Here is a 26,661-nt window from a genome sequence, read left to right on the forward strand (position 1 = left end):
ACGTTTTCGCTTTAGTCTGTTACTTCTCTGTATCAGTGTATTTCCCTGTGAGTGCCAGCCAGCCTCCTCATCAGCTCCGGCGCACTCTCAGCCTGTGGTTAATGTGTGTCTCTGTGTATACACATCCACTCTTGCTATCTCCCTTGTGTTACCTGCTTCCTTGGGTGTCCAGTGCCTCAGCACTGCAAGGGAGTTTTGACCTGCTCTGGGTATCCGGGTTCTCACCACTGCTAGGCAGATTTTTTGCGTTACCGCGTTTCGTTATTTTAACTGCCAATTGCGCGGTCATGCAATGCTGCACCCAAATGAAATTTACTTGCTTTTTTTCCCATGAATAGAGCTTTCTTTCGCTGGTATTCAATTGCCTGTGCAATTTTTATTTTTTGCACTATGGGGGGGGGGGCTGCCTTGGTGTCACTGACATCCCCAGTGACACCAATACAGTGATCAGTGCTAATAAAAAGCACTGACACTGTACTAATGGCACTAGGCAGGAAAGGGTTAACATGTGGGTGATCAAAGGGTTAACTGTGTGCTGTTTTACTATGTGCTGTGTTAGTACTATCAACTGTAAGCACACTGCTTTGCATGGCTCCCCCATATCGGTAATGCTCCGCAATCTTAGATTGTAAGCTCCAAGGAGCAGGGCCCTCCTAACCCTCTTGTATTGAACTGTATTGTTGCTGTACTGGCAGGAAGGGGTTAACATGTGGGGGCACTCAAAGGTTTAACTGTGTGCTGTTTTACTGTGGACTGTGTTAGTGCTTTCAACTATAAGTACACTGGTTTGTATGGCTCGCGCACCCCCTACCTGTGGATGCAAAATCATTTATATATACATGATTTTGCGCACCCCTGCCGCCCTGTAGCAGTATATCTGCTATAGGGCGGCGGGAAAGCGGCTAAAGTGAATGTCCTTGGATGCGGGCCTACCACACAAAATGGCTGGCCACGGTCACGTGATCAGCACACGTTAACGATAAATCAAAAACGATTTCAGCTTGGCTTTTTACAACAGAGCCGTGCACAGCCTGAAATTAATTCAATGCCTCGCACGAGGCCATGTTCCCTGAGACCTTCGCTTTTAATGATACAAATCACACTGAGCCATTAATCTGAATACACTCAATGTGCATGTTGGAATAGAAAGTGAGGAAAGAGCCCAGAAATATCCCAGTCAAACCACTGACGGTATAATTGCAAGGCAATGTATGGTGGTTCCCCAGAGGGTCAGACCACAAAATTTCATACGCTATCACCAGCCGTGCCGCAGATCCGAAAGCGATCTCTTGTTTTTTACGTGTAATTGTGATGCATGAGCAGTCATAAAAAAAGCTGCAAAGTGGTCTTTCCTTGTAAAATTTCTCCTCTGTGTTTTATAAATACTGGGAGAATCACAAGCTAACTCAATTAGCGCTCAATCTAGGCTCTGCCAACTCTCTTAACAGCACTTCAATCCCCTGGATATTACGGGGCCTTTACAGTTTCATTATGTGAAGACACAATCAGGGACGTTCTGCTGGAAGGGGAGCAGCATTTATTACTTAAAGCGGAGCTCCGGGCAATCAGGTAACTACACTATTGACATACATTTATGGGGGCCACTTTACTTGCTAAAGGACTTATATTTCTGTCCACCCAATCCTAAAATTTACACAGCTCTGCCACAAAGCATAGCCTGGTGACCACGCTTTTTTCATTTGCAGTAAAAATGTAACTGAGGCCCCTTTCACACGGGCGTTCCGTATGTTAGTTTTTCATCTGTCCATTTATGGATGAAAAACGGACCCACATGTATTTCTATGGACTTGACGGATGAACATCTTTTTAACATCCGTTTTTTTGAATGGAAGAAAATCCCATTTTTCTTCCACAAAAAAACCTGGAGCAGACGAAAAACGTATGTCAACGGATGTAAATGGACCACAAACTAATGTAAACGGATTAAAACGGATGTAAACAGATGAAAATCCTCTCTTTTATTAAAAGAGGTATAGACTCCAGAGAGAGAGATATCAAGTTACCCCGGTACAAATCATTAGTAAGACCTCATCTGGAATATGCAGTTCAGTTTTGGACACCAATTCACAAAAAAAATTGGGGAACTGGAGAAAGTACAGAGAAGGGCAACCAAACTGATAAGAGGCATGGAGGATATCAGCTATGAGGAAAGATTAGAGGAACTGAATTTATTCTCTCTTGAGAAAAGGAGATTAAGGGAGGATATGATCAACATGTATAAATACATCAGTGGTTCATATAGTGAACTCGGTGTAGAGTTATTCACCCTGAGGTCATCACAGAGGACAAGGGGGGCACGCTTTACGTCTGGAGGAAAAGAGATTTAATCTGCAAACACGGAAAGGTTTCTTCACAGTAAGAGCTGCGAAAATGTGGAATAGACTCCCTCAAGAGTTGGTCCTGGCCAGCTCAATGGATTGCTTTACAAAAGTCCTGGATTCTTTCGTAGATAAACAGAATATAACTGGATATAACATTTATAGGTAAAGTTGATCCAGGGAATATCCGATTGCCTCTCAGGGGATCAGGAAGGAATTTTTTTCCCCTGCAGGTGCAAATTGGATCATGCTTTGCTGGTTTTTTTGCCTTCCTCTGGATCATCTGTGGGTATAGGATTATAACTTTTTTTTTTAATGGTTGAACTAGATGGACTTTTGTCTTTTTTCAGCCAGACTAACTATGTAACTATGAAAATGGATTTACACGAATGAAAAAATGGATGTAAACTCATCCCTTTTTCCTTTGAAAAAATGTGACTGAACTGAAGAAAAAAACAGAATCCCTGTGTGAAAGGACCCTAAAGGCAAAACTTTTTTTTTTAGTTTTGGATAGAATGGAGGGGGATTAGAACACTTGTCAGTCATTATTGCTAGTAAATCTCAACACAAGTGAGCGCTTAAAACAACTTATAAAATCAATAAGTGAACAAAATTAAAACGAGAAAATAGCAGCTGAACACCAAAAAGGTACCATAAAAACCTTCACAATAATCAGAATGCATAAAAGGAAGAGGTGCAGCGCTAACTTGATAAATATACACTTATATAATTATATAAACCAATGTTAAGGTGCTGTTAAAGTGCAAAACGGTGACTAAATAAGTATAGTCCATAACGTGTTCAAAACGTGTTCAAAACCCAAGAGAGTCTTCAAAAAGCTCCAATGCCTGGATTCGTGGATGAGGTGATAAAGGTATAAAGATTGCGCACTCACCAGATACGCAATCCAAATGCGCATTCAAAGCAGATAATCCTAGGGTCCTCATATTTTGTGACCAGATCTGACCAGATCCATATGTGTCGTGTAAAAAGGATGTTTGATCCTGACTTTTCTGATCCTCCCCTCTTCTACTGTTCCCAATCCATCAGCTGCTAGAACAGAGCCTTGGGGGCAAGCTGAACATGCTCAGTCTGGTGTGTATTGCTGGAGAGTTTTTTTTTCTTGGGAGAATGCATGTGATCAGCACAGGACCAATCAGCACTGTCCAGATAAAGGGCAGGCATTCTGCAGCCTTATAGGACAACAAGCTTTAACCAGTGCTCTTCTGGATACTGCTAGAAGGCACAAGACTGCTCTAACTGCTGATGAGAAAAGGTATTTAGCAGTTTATATTTACTACAATAATTGCATTTCCATGTTGTGTGTACTGTGGAAGACCACATATAGTGAACGCAGGGTCATGGGTTTAGTAACACTTTAAATATACTGGAATGGGTAGGAATTTGGAGATTTGGAGGAGGCTGAAAGTAAAAGAAGTTAATTTTTTAAGTTGAGAATACATACTTGGATAGATTTTGTTTAAACCAGTATTTACTGTGACTTTAATACCTCTTTTTATCCATTCTGATCCCAATTCCGGTATTCTAACCTAAGCAAGAATGATGTACCACAGCTGCCTGGGATACTCACGTCACACATCCCAGAAGGCTTTGGGCAATTTATATCTGTTACATATTCCCATTCACATGACATAGGTAAAAAAATATATATTGCTGCTTAGCTTTTCACTTGCTGAAAAATCCTACCTAGCTTTCCTCTTGTTATGGAAGAGGCTGGGAAGATATGTTTACCACAATGAACCCTGTCTGTACTGTGCTGGCAGATCTAATTATTGGTCCTCATGCACACTGGACGTTTTTACAGCTGCTGTTTTTGGCTTTTGGTGTTTTTTTCTACAGCCACTAACCCCCCCAGCATGTTATCCTATGTGGCCATGCACCCATAGACTGTAATCAACATTTTTTGGCAGAGGCGTTTTTTGGCTGAAAAAAAAACACAGAACTAGTGGGTTTCTAGAGGAGTTTTTTAGCTGTAAAAATTCTCTAATGCTGAAAAATGCGGCAAACCATCGCTTTTGGGATTTTTTAGGTAAAAAAAAAACCCCAAAAAAACACAAATGCGAAAAAATGCAAAAAACATGGCAAACCTCCGCTAAACGCTAATACAAAAATGCTAAAAAAAAACACGTTTTTAACACGACTTTACACAGCTAATGTTACCAGTGTGCATGGAGCTGTAATTGTAAACTAGCTGTCTGTCCTAACAAAGAGTTAGAGATCTCAAGGCTTGTGTGGTACATTTTAAATTAACATGCAAAAATGTTCCTAAAAATTCCCCTAATTACAAGCTATGCTGAGCAAAACAAGCTGCCTTCAGAGACCTATGTACCCACCTGCTCCAAAGAAACAACTAGGAAGGTAAGAAATATGTTTTAACTGTTTTTAGGCATGCTGTGTGATCCTAGGTTCACACTTAAGCGATTTTCACAGCGTTTTGCAGAAACGCAGCACAGTCCATTTAACATGATTTCCTATGGGACATATTCAAATATCCACGTTTTCACCCGATGCGTTTTTTGGAAAGGGTCAGGGACTTATTTGAACGCAAAAAGTTGCGTTTTTGGTTCTATAGACTTCAATGGAAACGCTGCAAAAAATCATATAGTGCGTTTTTGCTGCGTTTTGCCGCATTTTTGATGCATTTTAAATCTGCCTAGCAACAAGAAAAAAAACATTTTAAAAATGAAAAACGCATCAAATACGTGGCAAAAATGCAGGTGCCAAAATGCAATGCAGAAACGGCTCAAACGCAACCTGCATAGGTGTGAACCTTGCCTGAATGATAGCACATAAATGAAAAGAGAATCTGTTGGGAGCAATAACCCCCGGTTCACATCTATGCAGCCGTGCGGGCCGCGTTTTGCATTTCGAATGGACTCCCGTGCCCGTGACTCGCAGAGATGAAGTCCCTGCACTTCTTGCGAAAACACAGCCCGCATGGGAACCTTGGTTCCCAGTACAGTTGCGTTTTCCAGTGTGGGCGGCGTGCCATTAGAATTAATGGAGCCCGCCCACGGGTGCGCATTTCTCTGTGCGGGTGGTGCGGCTGCATGGATTTTCGCGCGGATCCGCAGCGGCACCACCCGCACAGATTTAACCTAAGGTACTTGTACAGCGAATGTCAGGTCAGTCCAAGCTGGATCAAGTGTCATTGCAAAAATTATATTTAACAACATAACTACCAATTCAGAGATAAGCAGTGGCTTGTGAGCACAAAATTTATATTCAGGATACATTTTTAGAAAATGCCAATTCTTGTTACACTATATTAGTATGTAAATGTATGACTAAAGACTCCAGAAAGATAGAAAGCTGTAGAAATACATTCAGTTTAAGTCTCATAAGGCCACCTACAGCCCATTAAATGTAACTATTTTAAGGGGGTGCTCCCACTCTTTGTTAAGCCATCCATAATAGAAAGGCAACCATTAAACTTACTAATTGCTGTGCTAATCAGAGGTTAATTAATCACACAGAGGTTGATAGATGGGAGTTCCTAATGACAAGATAGGTCTGCAGATGGAGCTGTTGACCTGTCATATCTAAGTAAAGTCACTGATCAGGACAAGGACCAATATGACGACTGAGACGATATGAAACACGCAGAGAACCCTAGATAATCTGCATGCAAGGAATGCGAGTTATGTGACTAGCACTAAGAATTTATGCGGCACAAAAATATGTAAACAGAAGTTAGTTTGACATTTCGTACAAGAAATATGCAGCAGAACGTTCGTGCTGTGACACATGACTAAGACTGCAGTTCTCATGGTGCTAAGTCACCGACTGTAAACCGTCCTTATTGGAACTGGATTTGCATATTGGGTGCTGTACACTCAAATGGTCCACTACAAATAGGGTTGCCACCTCATCCCTTTAAAACCGAACACATATTAATGACACAGGTCATGTGGCTGATTAAGGTGGTAATTAAACTCACTTAGTGCCTAATCTGCCTTAAATTAGCCTCAGAACCTGTGTCATTAATATGTGCTTGGGTTTTAAAGGGATGAGGTGGCAACTCTAACTACAAAATGCAAGAAATAACACAAAAAGATGTATAATCTATATAAAATTATCTTAGTATCTGTTAAAGAAACCCTGACAGGTGTCTAAGGTTGTGGTTCTCAACCATCAGGCCAATCCTTGGTACCGGGCTGCAGCCTTCATCCTACCAGGCCCTGGTCTCCTGTCTGCTCTGACTAGACTTTAGCTGTTGGAAAAGCTTGGAAGAAGTGTGCGGTCATGCACTCCCTTTGGCTCCTGGGTGGGATGTGGAGAAATGAGGGTCTTTCTGGGCAGCTCTGGCTGCTGTGGGTGCCTGACAGTCCCAGCAGAGTGATTCACACCAGGCTCCAGATTCTCTTCCAGTAGAAATCAGCAACCAGAGCTTTCTGGAGGGAGGTTTGCACTCATTCTGGGGGCAAGTTGGAGAACAGGACAGCGCATATCTCAGTGTCATGAAGGGTCTTGACTTTTATGCTTCTGATGCTTGTCTGTTAAAGCCCAAGCCTGCAACATTGCAGTTGAGCTCAAATTGTAGACAGGAGTCCTGCCTGAAGCTGGAGGAATAAGAAGAGCTTGTTGATCAGTACAGAGCTGCGCTGAAAATACAGAAAAGCCTCCTGTGGCCACCAGGTTTGGCTGAACTTCAGTGCACATGGTAGGTTGGCAGAGAAGCTTGCAATCTACTGCTCTTAGGGTTGGCCAGCTTGGGGTATGCACTTACATTACATTCTCTTCCTGGGCTCTAATTATCTATTGCTGGGGCTGCACACTGCCCATTTCCTGAAAACATTTTTCCGCTGTCTGCCAGGCTCAGTGCTGCCCCAATGATCACTCTTCTTTCATTAATACCCAAAGTGAAATTGTTTGTTGTAAGGTTGTATCCATTCTGTCATTCATGTGACAAATTACTGTGCAAAATATCTGCTACAAGGGCACTAATTACTGGGCAACAATATCTGCTTCAGGAATAATACATTAAAAATGAGAACTAGAGTTGTAACCAATAGTGACCAAACAGATTTTTTGGGAGGAGGAAAACATTACACAATAATTTGATTTGTTACTGTGGTATACAGCTGCAATTGTGTGCTATTTTTCTTCTATCCATGTTTAATGGATCAGCCTAACCATTCTTATGATAATAAGTTATGAATATATAGCATATCTATTTATTTATTTATGACAGGTACTTCTATAGCAGCATCAATATATGCAGTGTTTTACATACAGTATCTCACAGAAGTGAGCACACTCCTCACATTTTTGTAAATATTTTATTATATATTTTCATATGACAACACTGAAGAAATGACACTTTGCTACAATGTAAAGTAGTGAGTGTACAGCTTGTATAACAGCGTAAATTTGCAGTCCCCTCAAAATAACTCAACACACAGCCATTAATGTCTAAACCGCTGGCAACAAAAGTGAGTACACCCCTAAGTGAAAATGTCCAAATTGGGCCCAAAGTGTCAATATTTTGTGTGGCCACCATTATTTTCCAGCACTGCCTTAACCCTCTTGGGCATGGAGTTCACCAGAGTTTCACAAGTAGCCACTGGAGTCCTCTTCCACTCCTCCATGACGACATCACGGAGCTGGTGGATGATAGAGACCTTGCGCTCCTCCACCTTCCCTTTGAGGATGCTCAATAGGGTTTAGGCCTGGAGACATGCTTGGCCAGTCCATCACCTTTACCCTCAGCTTCTTTAGCAAGGCAGTAGTCGTCTTGGAGGTGTGTTGGGGGTTCTTATCATGTTGGAATACTGCCCTGTGGCCCAGTCTCTGAAGGAAGGGGATCATGCTCTGCTTCAGTATGTCACAGTACATGTTGGCATTCATGGTTCCCTCAATGAACTGTAGCTCCCCAGTGCCAGCAGCACTCATGCAGCCCCAGACCATGACAATCCCACCACCATGCTTGACTGTAGGCAAGACACACTTGTCTTTGTACTCCTCACCTGGTTGCCACCACACACGCTTGACAACATCTGAACCAAATACGTTTATCTTGGTCTCATTAGACCATAGGACATGGTTCCAGTAATCCATGTCCTTAGTCTGCTTGTCTTCAGCAAACTGTTTGCAGGATTTCATGTGCATTATCTTTAGAAGAGGCTTCCTTCTGGGACAACAGCCATGCAGACCAATTTGATGCAGTGTGCAGAGTATGGTCTGAGCACTGACAGGCTGACCCCCCACCCCTTCAACCTCTGCAGCAACGCTGGCAGCACTCATACGTCAATTTCCCAAAGACAGCCTCTGGATATGACAGTGAGCATGTGCACTCAACTTCATTGGTCAACCATGACGAGGCCTGTTCTGAGTGGAACCTGTCTTGTTAAACAGCTGTATGGTCTTGGCCACCGTGCTGCAGCTCAGTTTCAGGGTCTTGGCAATCTTCTTATAGCCTAGGACATCTTTATGTAGAGCAACAATTCTTTTGGAAGAACATTAGTCTCCCTAAAGGGGAGAACCACTGCTCTAAAGATATAAAACCTGCACTACACTCTGAAAGATGATAGTGTATACTCATCTCTCTGGCAGCCTCCTTTTCCTACCTCTCCTCTAAGCTAGCACCACAGCCTTGGGAGGTAGGAGAAATGGGCCACTGGTAAGGCAAATATACAAAGTCTCTGCACAAGGGGGTATTAAGGGTTACAACTTAAACTTTCTGGCTATTTTCTGTGCATGGGAAGCCCAAGTGCTACGTACAGCCACCCATAAACATGAATGATGTGTACGAACATATTTTCCAAATGCAGACTTTCTGTGTTAAGGCATAATGCCTTAAAGTTAACCCGACCTAGTCTAAAAGGTGCCGATAGTAGCCACAGTGCTAAAGTGCAGGCACCTTGGCCTTTACAAGCACCTGTGTTATGCTGGTTACCCATGTTACAATCCAATTTTACAACTTTTTATAATACTGTCGCTTAGTGGTTAGCACTTCTGCCTTGCATTAGGCACAAGTCTTTCACAAGTTACAAAAAAAAAAAACCTTTAAAATGACTAACAATGAGTTCCTTGTAATAAGGGTGAGGCTGTTACTGCTACACGTTGTTGCTACTAATGGTTCCTGGGCAACATTTTTCAATATTTTATCTCTTTAACCCCTTAATACCGATGTCACACAAATATGCGGCCTCACAGAACTGGGCTTTTTTCTGCGGGGCCACGTATTGGCATTCCTGTCTTTGTGCAGGGAGTGTGCCGCATGTGGAGGAGGAGAGGAGAGAAATACATTGTATCTCTCTCTCTCTCTCTTTGCATAAAGAAAAAAAAAACAACTGTTAGTAAAAAAAAAGATTAAATAAATATTAAAAAATAAAATGAAAAATAAAGAAAAAAGTGCCTAGAGGTTTGATCTAGTTCAGTGCCAGAATAAGTGTTTGGGTCAAGGTCAGGGTCAAATGCCAAGGTCAAAGGTTAGGGTCAAAGATCAGGATTTTGGTACCAGTATCTGTGTTTTAGGGGAAAAAAAATGTGCACTATTGTTTCTGGGCTGTAGTACAGGTACAAACAACAAATAACATACACATATATAGTATCACCGCAATCGTCAATAGCTGGAAAATGTATTTTGGGTTGTTCTTTGGTGGTAGGTTATGGTAGTAACAAGAAACACACAGCTACATTTAAAAAAAAAAAATTTTTACTATTTTGGGCCAGTTTTCCTTTGATAATGAAAAACAAATCAGGAGATATTCATTACCATTTACCACCAAATGAAAGCCCAATTTGTCATGAAAAAAACGCGGTATAATTCACCTGAATGTACAAAGTAGTTGTGATGATATGTACAGTTTTACTAACACATGTCAAAGTTGCAAAATTTTGCTTAGATGTTAAGATTTGTTTTACCCTTAGGCGTGAAGGGGTTAAAGACCCTGCAAGTTAATCTGCACTAAGCCCCTAATTGATTGCTGTGGGTTGACAATACACAGCATTTTGTGTGCTGAAATTGCAAGAAATTGTGTAAGCCCGGTTGAATTTTACTAAATCACTGAATTCCCCCCCCCCCCATCTCTACCACATAGAGAGTAACTGTTCTGTATCTCAAGATAAGAACTGTAAGGGCTAATTAGACTCTTTGAACATAAGAAGTGTGCACAGCCCTCAGGACATCTTACATTTCTGACAAGATCAACTGGTATTTTTCTCAATTAATGAAAGGACATAACAAAACACTTTCAAATGTATAGCTAGCATCCATATATTGTACATGCTATTTTGTATATGGTCATGGGCTCTGTACTCAGTATTGGACACTGTTATTGCCCAGTCCCAAGACAGTTATATATTTTTATTTATTTATTTTTCCTTTTATTTCTGTTTATCTTGGTAACCTTTAGTATTTTTCATCCCCCCTCCCCTTAACTGAAGCTTGTATTTTATTTACTGTATTTTAATTTTGTTATTGTCTTTACTGGATGCTTTTATCTTTCTGTGTATTTTATATAAACCCTTAATAAAACTTAGATTAAAGACAAATGTATAGCTAACAAACCAAAAAGGTGCAAACACAAAATGTGCATTATTCGGGTTTACATAAACTTTAAAGCATTCCCTCTCCAATAGCTTATCCTTACCTTTCCCTTATTCTACTACTGCTCTGTTTGCCCACCAGGAGAGAAGAGAGGAAGTCCTGTGTAGCTCCAAGTCACACTTTTGGAGCTTACACAGTGCTGAGGACTATCTCCTTGCCCCATGTGATGTCCCTGGGCCAATTACTGTCATGTGAGATAAAGGAGAGTCATGCTCCTCATACCTAGAAGTAGCCAGTGGCTGAACAGATGTAAAAGTAAACGGAAAGTATGTACTGTTGGGAAAGGGGTGGTGGCAGTTAAATCGACCCTATCAGTAAAGAAAATGTCAAACAACTCTACCTGAAAAGAAGGGAGGGAATACTTACCTTTTCTACAGCCCATGCCAGGATGCCACTTCATTTAACAGAAATCCTCCTTTGAAGAGTGCTGAGAAACTAAGACTTTTGGGATCTCCCTTTTGATCTCATTGGTCGCCCTTAGTGCTCACTGGTTCCTCCTGATGATCTGTGAGTCACTACAGGATATATACATCTGGCGGTTGGTGAGAAGAACCACATAGTGCTGTAAGGAGATCACAAAACTGACACTCCCAGTTGTGTTGGTTTCCTAGAGGACTTCAGAGGAGCATATCTATTGAAAGAAGCAGCATTCTGGTGTGGTTAGCAGGAAAGGTAAATATTCCCACTCTTATTTTTCAAGTAGACTTGTTTGCCATTTTTAATTTTTACTGAAGGGGCACTTGAAATGGACTTGTTCCTGTGCCCTGCATGGGCAAAACCAACTCATTTTAAGATTTGTAATACCATCCCAGCAGGTCAATCTTCAGTTCTTCTTCCCAGAAACTGCTGAGACTAGCTTTTCTCTTCAAGATTAAGCCTATAATCTTTCCTTCACCAAAGTTAACAAACAGCTTTTACCTTCATTAATAACCAGCCCGGCACAGAAACACACTCAAATTACAATGCAAGTTTATGAAAAAAGAAAAACCAGCTTACCGTAATATTTACAAATTGAAGCCTCAGGACAAGCCAGTCTATTTTTCTATTCTTTCTAGAAAAGAGAGAAAATGAGAAATCAATTATTCTATAAGAAAAAGGATTAACGTGGGCTTGAACATAAAATGTCTTGAGACTCAAGTTCAGACACGGCACAGATTCAGTATAGGCTGGGAGGATCGGTTTCTGTGCAGACCTGCAGGTGATTTAATATTTAATCTCAGACATGGAACGTGCTATCATGTTACACCTTATTACAGCTGGCTCATTAAAGCAACGTATGCTTTCTATATGTAACATCTAACAGTGTACAAACTCAAGGTCTGGAATTATCCAATAATAGTTCTGTAGAAAAGGTACAAAAGAAGTTGACATCAAATTTAAAAGTACAAAAGAGTCTAGACTGAAAGCAAAGCCCTGAAATACACTATATGGTCAAGAATGTATTGACATCTGACTAAACCTATAAGAGCCAGCTGGGCATTATATTCCAAAACCATGGCCATAAATATGGGTTCCCCCAACCACTTTGCAGCTATAGCAGCCACCACTCTTCAAGGAAGGCTTTCCATAAGATTTTAGTGTCTTTGCTCATTCGGCCCAAAGAGCATTTGTGAGGTCAGGTACTGATGTTGAATGTGAAGAACTGGTTCCCAATCAACATTCCAATTCCTGACAAAAGTGTTCAGTGGGGTTGAGGTCAGGGCTCCTTGAAGGCCACTTGATTTCCTTCATCAAACCTTATCTTTTTGGAGCTGTCTTTGTGCACAGGGGTACAGTCATGCTGGAAGGGCCCACCCAAGTCTGTTGCCATAAAAGTTGAAAGTGCACATACAGCAGAGGCATGGCTCCATAAAAACTAGGGGGGCTGCCATTGCTTACAATGTTAACTGAAAATTCCATAATCAAGGCTGTCATGCTGATGTCTTGGCTACAACTCTTCCCAATCCACTGACCTGGATAAAGTATAGAGAAGGAATTTTCCTTAAAAGCTGCTTGTTCTGGGTCTGTGACTCGAAATATATCAATGCCAGATGCAGTCGGCCAACAAACATTTTTTACTGGAACGCCAGCAATGACAGCCTACGTATTTCTCACTTTAAAACAATGACCTTCTCTCTAGGTAGACCCGAGTTCCTTTAGAGAAGCTACAAGCTTCAAGGAACACATTAACTACTTCCCGTCCGGCCCATGTACATAAACGGCTGGACGGGAGCAGTGCAGGAGTGGGTAGCCTTTATAAACATCCTCCCGCATTCCCTGCCTGTGCACGATCCCTGGGAGCATGCGCACCGGGATCCGGTGCCCGCTGTGTTCTGAGGACACAGTGGAACACCGATCACTGTACAAGACCTACTGTTAGAGGTCCCGATCATGTGATCACTGATTGGCCAATCAGTGATCACATGAATAGTAGTAAGCAAGATGTCACTTCTGACATCATTGCTTACTACTAGTGAAATCTGTGACTGCTAACAGAGGTCACATGGTACAAGGCTATTCACAACAGCCTTGTACCATGTGACAAGCTGTGACCAATCACAGCTCGCACAGTATTTCTCAATGGCTGCAAGAATGCAGCCAGAGAGAAGGAGAAGTGATTGCTTTTACAGCCTTTATGGCTGTAAAAGCAATTGGTGTAAAAAAAAAATCTTTATCACTCCCCACAAGCAGTACAGTGTCACTATGGTGACACTGTACTGCAAGGGTGAAAGTATGTTAAAAAAACATAAATAATAATATAAAAAAAAATTAAAATGTAAAAAAAAGTTTTGAAAAATTATAATTTTTGGTTATAAACTCATTTGGGTTATTTTTTTATTTACTAAAAAGATAGCTGAATACATTTTGGCCAAGATTTATGAAGAAAGATTATTTATTTGCAAAATTGTATAAGAAAAACACTTTTTTCAAAATGTTTGGACTTTTTCATTTATATAGCAAAAAAAGTAAAAATCCCAGTGGTGAATAAATACCACCAAAATAAAGTTTTATCTGTCTAAAAAATTCATACGGGTACAGTGTTGCATGAACGCGCAATTGTCATTCAAAGTGTGATAGCACTGAAAGCTGAAAATTGCCTGGACAGGAAGGGGGTGAAAGTGTCCGGACTTGAAGTGGTTAAAGTGGAGCTATAAGAAAAATATCTTTCTTTTAATTTTGTATAGAGTAAGGGAAGGTTATAACCACTAGTAGGTTTTTTTTTGCCATTTGTGTCCCATTGGGGAGGTTTTCCTTCACTTCCTGTCCCATAGACAAAACAGGAAGAGAGAGGAAATCCCTGCAAATTAAGTGAATCCCTTGGTCTTTAGAATGATTGTCCTCATTGGAAGATTTCCCCTCTATTACTTTTCTGTGGACAACCCAAAATTTTTGATTTCTTTTAATTTCATTTTCAATTATAATGGTAAACATGACAAGTAGAGAGGGTGAAGCTCCCTAAGACGGGCACAGACAGCAATGAAAACTGACAGGTGTTCTAATCCACCTCCATTCAGTCTATAACTAAAAAAAAAAAAAAAAGTTTTGAGTTTATCAATACTTTAAGCCGTTTCAGGTTCAACGTAGCATCAAGACCCATTGCCTGATCAATATTAAAGGATTCAATTTATATATATATTCTAACAAGCAAACTAAGCACATCCATTTATTAAACCTCTGTGCAGTATTTATCACCCTCTGTGCTGTGCTTTCATCTTTGTTTTATACCTATAATTACAATGGGAAATAATTTAAGCGTACAATTATGTGTCTTGCAAGTAATGAAATCAAGAGGAAGAAGAGATATGGGGTTTCACTGTATAAATGTCACATATCAAAGTTTAGCTCAAGGGAGACCACAATGTATTTACTTTGAGTATAAATAGAGTTATTATTTCACTACTGATCTGAAAACATTTTTATAAGTCTTTCACATTTTTCAGGCTGCTTTTTTTTATATTTTGATAATTAATTTTCACATTCAGATTTAAAAACAGTCCCCTGAATATCAGGGAATGCGATTACCGATCCCTACTTTGTCCATTCAGAGTGGCCATAGGGACTGTCATTCCCAGTTATTTATACCATTACAGCACTCCCCTGACATTCTTTCCTCCACAGCAGCTGCCCCAAAATACCCAGTTTTGGCATCCTTCTATCATCTTCCGGTGCTTGGATCTAGCAATTGACCACTATTGGCAAGCATTGCATCATGGGAGGAGGTCACATGCTACCTTACAACCAAAATTTTGAAATTAAATTAATATTGAAAGCTCTCACGGCTCCAACTACCGCCACTATGCCGACAACACGCAAATCTATCTCTCTACCCCTCACCTCACCCCTTCAGTCTCCGCCCGTATCACAAGCCTACTGAGCGACATATCGGACTGGATGTCACTCCACTTCCTCAAACTAAATCTTTCCAAAACCGAGCTCCTAGTTTTCCACCCAGCCCGTGCCCCCCCCCCCCCCCCCCGACTTCTCCATCAAGACCAACAACGCCACCATCAGTCCCTCCCCGCAAGCCAGAGTACTAGGTGTTATCCTCGACACCCTACATTCCTCACACTGAAGCTCCCCCAACACTCCGCACCTTTGACCTTACTACCATCGAGGAAGTCTCCAAGATCCTCTCTAATGCCCGCCTCACCACCTGCCCCCTCGACCCTATCCCCTCACAACTCCTACGACCTCCCTCCCCCTCCATCCTACGCTCCCTCACCCACATCTTAAATCTCTCCCTCTCCTCCGGCACTTTCCCCTCCCCTCTGAAACATGCACACATCACCCCCATACTTAAAAAGCCCCCCCTGGACCCCAATGACCCGAACAACCTCAGACCCATCTCCCTGCTCCCATTTACATCTAAACTCCTCGAGCGCCTAGTCTACACCCGCCTATGCTCTCACCTCAACGACAACAACCTCCTCGATCCCCTACAGTCCGGCTTCCGTCCCCTACATTCCACCGAAACTGACTTACTCAAACTCTCCAACTGCTCTCCTGCTAACCGCCAAAGCTAATGGCTACTATTCAGTGCTCCTACTCCTTGACCTCTCTGCGGCCTTCGACACAGTCGACCACCCCCTCCTCCTCAAAAAACTACACTCCCTCGGCCTCAGAGATTCTGCTCTCTCCTGGCTCTCATCCTACCTGTCACAACGCTCTTTAAGCGTTACCTATAATGCTACAACCTCCCTCTCACTCCCCCTCTCTGTTGGGGTCCCTCAAGGCTCTGTCCTCGGGCCCCTTCTCTTCTCCATCTACACCTCCTCCCTTGGCCAACTCATACACTCTCACGGCTTCAACTACCACCTCTAAGCCGATGACACACAAATCTATCTCTCAACCCCCCACCTCACCCCTCGGTCTTCGCCTGAATCACACACCTACTGAGAGACATATCAGACTGGATGTCGCTCCACTTCCTTAACTTCTTGCCGACCGCGCATAGCCGAATGACGGCTTCACCTCGGCCGGCCAGTTCTGAGTGGACGTCATATGACGTCCTCCCAGAACGCGCTCTCCTGCGCGCCCCAGGGGGCGCGCACCCGGCGATCTCCGTGATCGCTGTCTCCTACGGACACAGCTGATCACGTGATGTGGTGAAAGGCCGATCCCACCGGCCTTTTACCACGTGATCAGCGGTGTCCAATGACACGCTGATCACAGGGAAATGCAAGTGCCGGTTCTCGGCTGCACTTTCCTCACGCTGTCAGATCGTGAGGAAAGTACTGCCGAGAACCGGCAGTTGTCAGAGCGGGGATCGGCACCGATCATCAGGGCACTGATGATCAGTGCCCTGATGATCGGTGCCCAGCAGTGACACCCGCAAGTTCCGCCCAGCAGTGCGCCCACTAGCCCCGCCCACCCGTTCCCAGCAGTGCCCCCACCTGTGCCCAGCAGTGCCCCCACCTGTGCCCAGCAGTGCCCCCACCAGTGCCACTCTGCAGTGCCACCTACCTGTGCCCAGAAGTGCCACCTACATGTGCCCAGCAGTGCCACCCACCTGTGCCCACCCACCAGTGCCACCCACCTGTGCCCACCAGTGCCACCCACCTGTGCCCACCCACTAGTGCCGCCCACCAGTGCCACCCACCAGTGCAGCCCAGCAGTGCTGCCAGTCAGTGCCACCAGTCAGTGCCCAGGGGTTGTGCCAGTCAGTGCCGCCAGTCAGTGCCCAGAAGTGATGCCAGTCAGTGCCGTCTATCAGTACCCATCATCAGTGTCACCTATCAGTGCCGCCTATCAGTGCTGCATATCAGTGCCGCCTATCCGTGACCCCTAATTAGTGCTGTCTATCAGTGCCGCCTATCCGTGCCACCTCATTAGTACTGCCTATCAGTGCCCTTTAGTGCTGCCTATCAGTGCCCATCAGTGCCACCTATCAGTGCCCATCAGTGCCGCCTCATCAACGCAAATCAGTGAAGGAGAAAAAATACCTGTTTGAAAAATTTTATAAAAGAAACAAACTTTTTTTTTTTTCAAATTTTTTGCACTTTTTTTAATTTATAGCGCAAAAAGTAAAGCGCCCAGTGGCGATTAAATACCACCAAAAGAAAGCTCTATTTGTGAGAAAAAAATGATCAAAATTTCATATGGGTACAATGTTGCATGACCGCGCAATTGTCAATCAAAGTGCGGCAGCGCTGAAAGCTGAAAAATGGCCTGGTAAGGAAGGGGGTATAAGTGCCTGGTAGGCAAGTGGTTAAACTGAACCTCTCCAAAACCGAGTTTCTTGTCTTCCCCCCAGCCCGGACACCACCCCCCATTGAGTTCTCTATCACATCGAACAACGCTACCATCAAACCCGCCCCGCAGGCCAGAGTACTTGGTGTCATTCTGGACTCCAACCTATCCTTCCAGCCCCAAGTCCAATCTTTAACAAACTCGTGCAGACTCCACCTCCACAACATCGCCAAAATACGCACGTTCCTAACTCGAGAAACCACTAAACAGCTCATCCACTCCCTCATCATATCACGACTCGACTACTGCAACTCCCTCCTCACTGGCCTGCCTCACCGCTGGCTATCCACGCTTCAGTAGATCCTGAATACGGCTGCCAGACTCATTCACCTTTCCAACCGCTCCATCTCCACCACCCCCCTCTGCCAATCCCTCCACTGGCTTCCGATAGCGCAACGGATCAAATTCAAAATCCTAACACTGACGTACAAAGCTGTCCACCATACTGCCCCGAACTACATCACTGACCTAATATCCAAGTACCGCCCAGCACGCACACTCCGCTCCTCACAAGACCTCCTTCTCTCTAGTTCCCTGGTCACCTCCTCCCATGCCCGCCTCCAGGACTTCTCCAGGGTGTCACCCATCCTCTGGAACTCCCTGCCCCAACCCATCAGATTATCACCTACTCTCCTCTCCTTTAGGCGCACCCTGAAAACTCATCTCTTCAGGGAAGCCTACCCCACCCCCTGCTAACTTGCCGACCTCCTCCACTCTACCTACCACTCCATCCCCCACAGCTATCTCCTCCTGTGCCACCATCCCCTCCCTTCTAGATTGTAAGCTCGAAAGAGCAGGGCCCTCAATCCCCTCGTGTTTTGCATTGTATTGGTATTGTTCTGTCACATGTTCTGTCCCCCTTTGTAATGTACAGCACTGAGCGAACTATTGGCGCTTTATAAATACTGCATAATAATAATAATAGACTCCAATCTGTCCTTCCAGCCCCAGGTCCAATCGCTGACAAACTCATGTAGACTTCACCTCCGCAACATCTCCAAACTACGTTCATTCCTAACCCCAGAAACCACTAAGCAACTCATTCACTCCCTTATTATATCACGACTTGACTACTGTAACTCCCTCCTCTCCGGCCTACCTCACCGCAGGCTATCCCCGCTTCAGTCTATCTTAAATGCTGCGGCCAGACTCATCCACCTTACCAACCGCTCTGTATCCGCCACCCCCCTCTGCCAATCCTTCCACTGGCTTCCGATTGCCCAACGGATAAAATTCAAAATGCTAATATTGACGTACAAAGCTGTTCATAACACTAATAATATTAGTAAATCACTCTAAACAAAAAGTCCCGTATCAGCACACTTCACCCCTACCCTTAGAGGTGTATAAAATATACAAATAATATGCTCAGTGATAATAATAAATAATGACCCTTATCCCCAATTAGTGCATATAAATCAAAAAAGTCCTCAATCCAATAGCCCAAAAATTTATGAAAACCAATGTCCCTTAAAAATCAAAATTATGTCCAAAAATTGTCCACAAAGTGATAAACTCTTCAAAGTCTTGTAAAGCTTGGTTTACCTCAAACAAAACAGAAATAGAAACCACATAGTGCATTATCCTTAGTATATATACATCATATAACTCAACCAGTGATACTTCACCAAAGTGAAACAAAAAGTGTAAACAGCAAACGTGTACCAATACACTATATATAGTGAAAAGCCGTGTGGGTGAATCACTCTTTAAAGTGCTTAGAACACACAAATAAATCACGTCTACTGCAGTAAGGAGTGAATACCCTTACCAATATGTATAACACTTTAGGCCTTAGATAATAATCCCCAAGTTGACTGTGTGGTGTCCAAATACCACCCAAAACATACTCTCCTCCCAAGACCTCCTACTCTCTGGCTCCCTGGTCTCTTCCTCCCATGCCCTTCTCCAGGGCTTCCCCCATCCACTGAAACTCCCTACCCCAATCCATCAGACTATCACCTACTCTCCTCACCTTTAGGCGCACTCTGAAAACCCACCTCTTCAGGGAAGCCTACCCCGCCCTCAGCTAACTGTCGATCTCCTCCATTCTTCCTACCACTCCATCCCCCACAGCTATTTCCTATTGTACCACCATACCCTCCCTCCTAGATTGTAAGCTCCAAGGAGCAGGGCCCTTGAACCCCTCGTGTATTGAATTGTATTGTTACTGTACTGTCTCGTGTATTGTCTCCCATTATAATGTACAGCGCTGAGCAAACTGTTGGCGCTATATAAATCCTGTATAATAATAATAGTGAAAAACTTACGAGGTGGTATCAAAACGTTTTGAGACTAGTTTTGTAACATGCCAACAGAAGGCAGCACAAGGCTGCACACACAGTCACAGGGAGCACCAACCTTCAAAAGTCAGTGTGCCAAAAGACATCGTCCTGTGTACATTGTGAGCTGTGCAAATGGTGTTATTCTGACCACATGCATTTCCAAGTCTTTGATTTCATCATGGACAGCAAGTTAGAACACAGAGCAAATGTGAAACTGGGCAAAACTGCCACAGTTACATTTGACACGATATGGCAAGTTTACGGCGATGTTGCAATGAGTCATTTGAGGTAGTTTAAGTGACACGCGAGCTTCAAGAGCGGAAGAACATCACTGAAAGGCGAGAGATCAGGAAGACCTTCAACAAGCTCAACCTCCAAAAATGCCCTCTTCCTGAAGATGAAGACCAGCTCAAAGGTCGCTGTTTTGACAACATTTCGGAGATCTAGCGATCTGTCCAGCTTCAAGCAGAATTTCACATTTGCTCTTTGTTCTAATTTGCTGTCCATGATGAAATAGCAGACGTGGTAACACTTGTGGTCAGAATAGTAGTAGTTGCACAGCTCCCAATGTACACAGGACTATGTCTTTTGGCACACTGACTTATGAAGTTCGTTGCTCCCTGTGACTCTGCGTGCAGCCTTGTGCTGCCATCTGTTGGTGTGTTACACAAGTAGTCTCAAAACATTCGGATACCACTTCGCATATAAGATTTTAGTAATTGGGTTTTATACTTTGAAGCTGAACTCTGGGCTAGAGATAAAGTTACCCCTGCAGTGGGTCCTCTCCACACTGCATTGGGTTCATTGCTTGTTTTGTCTAAGGCCTGGTTCACACCTATGCGTTTTCTGGTGCTTTTTGCAGAAACAACCTACAGTCAGCTGCTATGTTTTTGGAAGGGGTCAGGGTGCAAAATGGTGCGTTTTTTTGGTCCAATAGACTTTAATGAATGTGCTGCTGAAAAGTACGCAGTGTGGTGTGTTTTTGACACATTTTGACATGTTTTGCCTTTTTTAATCTGCTCAACAACAAATTAGCCCAAAAAATGCAAAACGCATCAAAAAACGCATGAATAATGGCTGTGCAAAAACGCAAAACACATCATAAAAAGCACTGCAAAAAGGGATCAAAAGCAAATGACATAGGTGTGAACCAAGCCTAGGGTTGATAAATAAAGTGAATTACTTCATTCCTCACCCCTTCCAGCATCTGGCACTCTCCTCCACTGTCTGATGCTCCTGGGATGTGGGGGACCCTCGGTGTCCATTTTCATGTACAATGCAGAACCACTGGTCCTGCCCTGTACACGATGACTTTGGAGAGCTGCAACTGGTCAGGCAGTGAAGTGATTCGGAAGACTGGTTGTGCAGCACATAGAAAGCTGTGGTAGCAGGGGCGGACTTACCATTTGGAAACTCGGGCACTGCCTGAGGGCCCGGGTCAGTAGGGGGCCCCATGAGATGCCCCTGGTACTTTTTTCATAGGCTTTTTTGAGTTTGGGCAAGGACACAGGGGCCTCATGATCCCATATTGCCCGGGGGCCCCATGAGTTGTCAGTCCGCCCCTGTGTGTTAGTAAGCAATAAGGTAAGTATTTCACCATATTCCTTTTCCCCTAGACACAACAAATGACTAACCTTTGCAGTGCAGAAGGGGACCCAATACAACAGTAACTTTTTCTCCATCCCAGAGTTCAACTTAATGAGATTATTACAAAATTTTGTAAAATATTTTAAAATGTGTCTAAAATGTACTGCAGATCAGTTTCTCTTCAAAACTCATTTAGAGATTGTTAAGAACATTTGAATGTCTATAGCCTAGCCACGGGTTCACTTTAAGCAACTAAAATTATTTTACTCAGATTTGTCATACGGCAGGAAAAAAACTTACCGCTGGAAAAAGCTACAAGAAGCCAACATGTGACTCAGACCACCATCACCCAACTTTAGTATTTCAAAATACTGCTTTGGATGGACTGACCCTTTGGCAACATATGTACAAATCACTATTGTAGGAGATGTGGCACTTTACTTCTTACTAAAAATAAAATAGCGAGTTTCATCACGAATTCCCCTTTAATACTACAGCCTCCGGAGTCATCAGCTCTGAGAGAAGATGAATCTGCAAGCAGCTGGATCTTCTCTCTGAGACGCACGCTAAGTACACAGCCTGCCTGTTCTTGCAATCACACTTCATAGTTATCATAACTACAAAACACAGAACACTTTGCCTTCGTGCAGAGCATTTACAATGTAAATGCTGACATAAATCACAGCAAGAAGTTTAAGGAAAGAGCAAGAAGTACAGTTGTACAGAACAAAATGACAGCATATGGAAAGCCTCAAGGCAGTTTTCATTGCTACAGAGGAGCACCGACACTGCACAGCTATACAGCATCATGGAAACACCAAACGGTTAACTTATCAAGAAGACTACCCTCCTACACTGCTACAGTCTGTAATGATAGACACATTATAAGGCCAAACAAGTGTGGGCAGCTGTCCATCACGCCAACAGTATATGAGCTTGTTGGGTATAGCTATCTCATTCCAAGACCATATACATTGATCTAGAGCTGCCCCCATTACTAAAACAGCCTCCACTCTTCTAAGAAGGCTTTCCACAAGAGTTTGGAGTGTGCCTATGGGCACTTCTGTCTGTTCAGCCAAAAAAAAATAAAAAAATTGTAATGTCAGGTACCGATGTTGAATGAGAAGACCTGGCTTAAAATCGGCATTTATATTCACCCCAAAGGTGTTCAGTAGGGTTGAAGTCAGAGGTCTGTGCAGAACACTTGAGTTCCTCCAAAGTAACCTCATCAAACTATGTCTTTATGGAGCTGGCTTTGTGCACAGTTATACCAGAACAGAAAGGGGCATTTTCCAAACTGTTGCCACATGGTTGGAAATACACAATTTTCTAAAATGTCTTTTGTATTATTAGTATCCTTCAATGGAAACAACGGAGGTCAAACTTTTGTCAATATAGTAGGTATGATGCTCAGGCGTCCACAAACTCTTAGCCATATAGCATACGCAAAGGATGCCACTGCTGACTACATTCTGAAAATGCTAGGTCCATGCCTGAACAGCTCATCCTGTGATTTTCCTGTTTAAACTGACCTGGGACATGCATACTTGTTAGGAGCCTGGACTGGGACATGCATACTTGTTAGGAGCCTGGACTGGGACATGCATACTCTTTGGGAGCCTTGACTCCACTAAGACTCGATTGACTGCACGGTAAAATAAAATGATGAAGTCATAAGATCATCAAGAAAATCAAGACAACAGCTGGCCACAGCTCACTAATGTGCATTGGCAATGGAACACATCCGGGGTCATGCGTCAGGAGCACCACTGGGTGACAGTAAACACCCTACAGAGATAGCGCCTGAAAATGACCTTTATGGCTGGATCAACAGGAATTATTCTATGGAAAGCTGCATATGTAAAGATATTAAAGATAATTTTTGAAATTACATTAATATTTTAAAATTTAAATGAGATTTTAGTGAGAGATTTAGATATACTTTATATTACCAAAAGAAACTGCAACATGAATATTTAATATTGTACATTTTGTAAATTTAATGCCTGTGTGTTTTTATTCAGCCCTGTTTCTTGAAAGGTCTAATGTACAGTAAATACCCTGCAGATAAAGGGATGTAAACATAATGATTTATTCGTGCATTTATTTTTATATCACCGTTATGACAATTTTCCCAAGTGAGGGATTTACAAGAGAAAGAATTAGCAGTCACAGGGGATGGTCCTGGGCGACTGCGCCCGCTAATTACAGCGAATGACTGTTCAAACGAGCAGATCATCTCACCGTGAAATTATGCATTCCCATTAATGTGACAAATGTTGCTCTGGATCGCAATCAAATGCGGACAAACAAAGAGGGCCGTTCAAACAGGGCGACCATACTTGCTTTCATCTGACTGTAACATAGCAGGGAGATATCTTAGAAGGGATGGTCAGATATCTAAGTCAAGTGGCAGATTTATAAGCGGCCATCAAGGAAGTGGAAATAATTCAGTAGCTTTCTAAACAATGCGCATTCTGCTACTGATCTTTCCGCTGTCTACAGGGATCATGTACTGAAAATAAGGCTTACAGCTGAATTCTAGGCTGATGTAAAAACACGCCACTAAATCCTGTTATGTATTCATTAAAAGAAAGGAATTTAAAAAAAACATATAAATCTCTAAATACTGTCTTCATATTAACTCCCTTTAATATACATCACATCAGGTTTAGACTGTGAGAGAAAAGGGTATCACCTGGGTCCAAAAGTTTTAATGAACGATCACATAGTTACAGCAAGTCAACGTTTTGGAGTCTCACAGGACCCCTTCATCAGGTATTGTATGGGTCACACACCTGATGAAGGGGTCCTGCGAGACTACAAAACATTGCCTTGCTGTAACTATGTGATCGTTCATTTAAACTTTTGGACTCATATTGGTGATCCTCAGTGTGCTGGTGACATTCTCCCTTGCTGGTTCTGTTCGGTTCCAGCCGATAGTCGCTGCAGCACCCACTTATTCACACGACCATGTTTAAAGCAGGAACGTGTGCGTTTGGATTGTACACTTGCAGCCCCAGTCAGAGGCTCTTTTCACATTCAACATCTTGGCGGTAACCATTGATTTATACAGGTTAGGCTACTTTCACACTGATCTGTAGTAAAAACGCACTAAAAACACATAAGAGTTCGGCTGCGTTTATGTCGCATTTTTACCACATTTGCGGTGTGTTTTACCCAAGACGTGATTCCAAAACCACATAAAAAATGCAACATGTTTTTTACGCGTTTTTGCCACGTTTTCCATGTATTTCCATAGGGAGGTGTGTTTTTGGTGCAATTTTTTTACGTCACCATTATTGCAGAAAGTAGGTTTCTACTAAATGCAGCAGACCCATAATGGATCAATGTGAAGAGTTCCATAGGATTACATGGTCATATATTTTTATTCCACTTTTTTAATGCAAAAGTGAAAACAAAAACAGATCAGTGTGAAAGCAGCCTTACAAATCTGGCTGCAGCCATGACATTTTGCACAGTGTGCATAGGGCTGAATATTCTCAGCTAGCAAAAATTCCAGAATTTTACCTCCAGGGATCCTAATTGCCTGGTCAAATGTAGCCTGTGTAAGTGGGAATCAAGTAAAGAACAACTGTACTAAAAATACAGTTGTCACTCAAAATGACACTAAAGGATATTTTATAACATAAGTTATACTTTCCTGCCCTGTGCAATGGTTTTGCACAGAGTAGCTCCATTCCTTCTCTTCTTGGGTCCTCCCCCACTGAGTGCCCCCATAGCAAGCCTCTTGCTTTGGGGCTACTTGTGTGTGCTTGTTCTCAAGCCCCGCTCTTTGAGTCCATAGGACACACAAAACACGTCTCAGTCTCACCCCCCAACTGGCTGTAATTGGTAGCAGTGGGAGCCAATGGCTCCTGCTGCTGTGCCTGACCCCATGAGGAGGGAGAGCACCGGGAGAGCAGCTGCTCTTGTGCACATCTCTGGATCGAAGTCAGTCTCAGGTAAGTAGTAGGGGGGCTGGGGCAGGGGAGCTGCACACTGAACGTTTTTTACCTTCACGCATAGAGTGCATGAAGATAATAAAAACATTCTGCCTTTAGAACCACTTTAAGTTGCCTTTCTTTGGGATGAAATGTTGTCAGTTGCTAATGTTACTATATTGTTAAAGTTGATGTAAACTGGATGGCATTTTAGTTTGCTAAATATCATAAAATGTTTCATAAAGCACTCTTTTAACCCTTTTTAACCTGTTTCCATCTGCTGATTCTTTTCAGCCTGCTGCCATCACTTCCTGTCTACATGCACTCGCTCCAGTGTCAGCTGCACATCAATGCTTTTCACCGACTTCCTGATGGTGACTACGGTAGACCATAACAGAGCAAAAAGGTAGGCCTGGAGCAAAAAAATTAAAAAATAAGTGCAGGGACAGACATGACGGGGTGAATAGTGGGACAACTTAGGAAGGGTAGAAAATTAAGGAAGTTTTTTTTTTAATTTAAAGTAGAGCTTACTTGATTGGAGGCAGCTGGTTTCTGGGAGGGGTCCCAGAAAGGTAGGGGGAGTGTTGAGCCCCAGGAGTCCAGCTTTACAGAAGAAGCTTCCCACCCTGCCTCTCCATCGTTTTTGTTCTTGGTCTTGATCTTGGGTTGTCAAGGCAGCCTGGCGGTGGTTGGTTGGAGGAGGAAAGAATTCTGGATAAAGAATGATTCGGGACCCGTCGGTGGTATGGGGACCTCGGTACATTCCTGTTAACAAGGGGTTATCTCAGAATAGGTAAAATGCAGGTTGCTGTGGATAAGTAGGATTGTCCCCAAGCCGGTGTGGTGCGGCTGGGGATAAGTAGGATTGTCTCCAAGCCGGTGGGTTGCGGCTGGGGGCCTAGATTTAAGCAAAAAGTTTTCTGCAACACGGTAAGTTGGGGTTGTTGCCCTCAAAAGACCACTAAGATTTTTCCTCTGTTTCTATTTCAGGAATGTTGTTATTTAAATGTAAATAATGTATTGGTTAATAAAAAGGCTGCTATGGCCATTTTGACTCCAAACATGGTTTGTGTTCCTTTACTGAATATCTGGGTTGGTGGAGGGTATGGCCTAGCAGGCCAGGTTTCAGGTTGGAACAGGGGCGGACTGACAAATCATGGGGCCCCCGGGCAATAGGGGATCAGGGGCATCTCATGGGGCAG

At 43.1% G+C, this 26,661-nt stretch overlaps 1 protein-coding gene and 1 long non-coding RNA gene across 2 annotated transcripts in view; one reads left to right on the forward strand and one right to left on the reverse strand.

Annotated features, from left to right (window-relative positions):
- TSPAN9 (tetraspanin 9) overlaps window positions 1-26,661 on the reverse strand; it is a 550,552-nt gene that overhangs the window by 448,178 nt on the left and 75,713 nt on the right. The window contains exon 2 of the mRNA XM_089679471.1: window positions 11,911-11,965. The gene's annotated coding sequence lies outside the window, so the exon portion shown is untranslated. The remainder of the gene's footprint in view (window positions 1-11,910; window positions 11,966-26,661) is intronic.
- Window positions 11,367-26,661, forward strand: part of LOC149460560 (uncharacterized) — a 29,442-nt gene continuing 14,147 nt past the window's right edge. The window contains exons 1-2 of the long non-coding RNA XR_016313040.1: window positions 11,367-11,586; window positions 25,754-25,865. This is a non-coding gene — a long non-coding RNA (uncharacterized LOC149460560). The remainder of the gene's footprint in view (window positions 11,587-25,753; window positions 25,866-26,661) is intronic.

The sequence above is a fragment of the Staurois parvus genome, unplaced genomic scaffold (genome assembly GCF_062004578.1).
Source record: "Staurois parvus isolate SC_StPar_1 unplaced genomic scaffold, SC_StPar_1.0 ptg000225l, whole genome shotgun sequence".
Lineage (NCBI taxonomy): Eukaryota > Metazoa > Chordata > Amphibia > Anura > Ranidae > Staurois > Staurois parvus.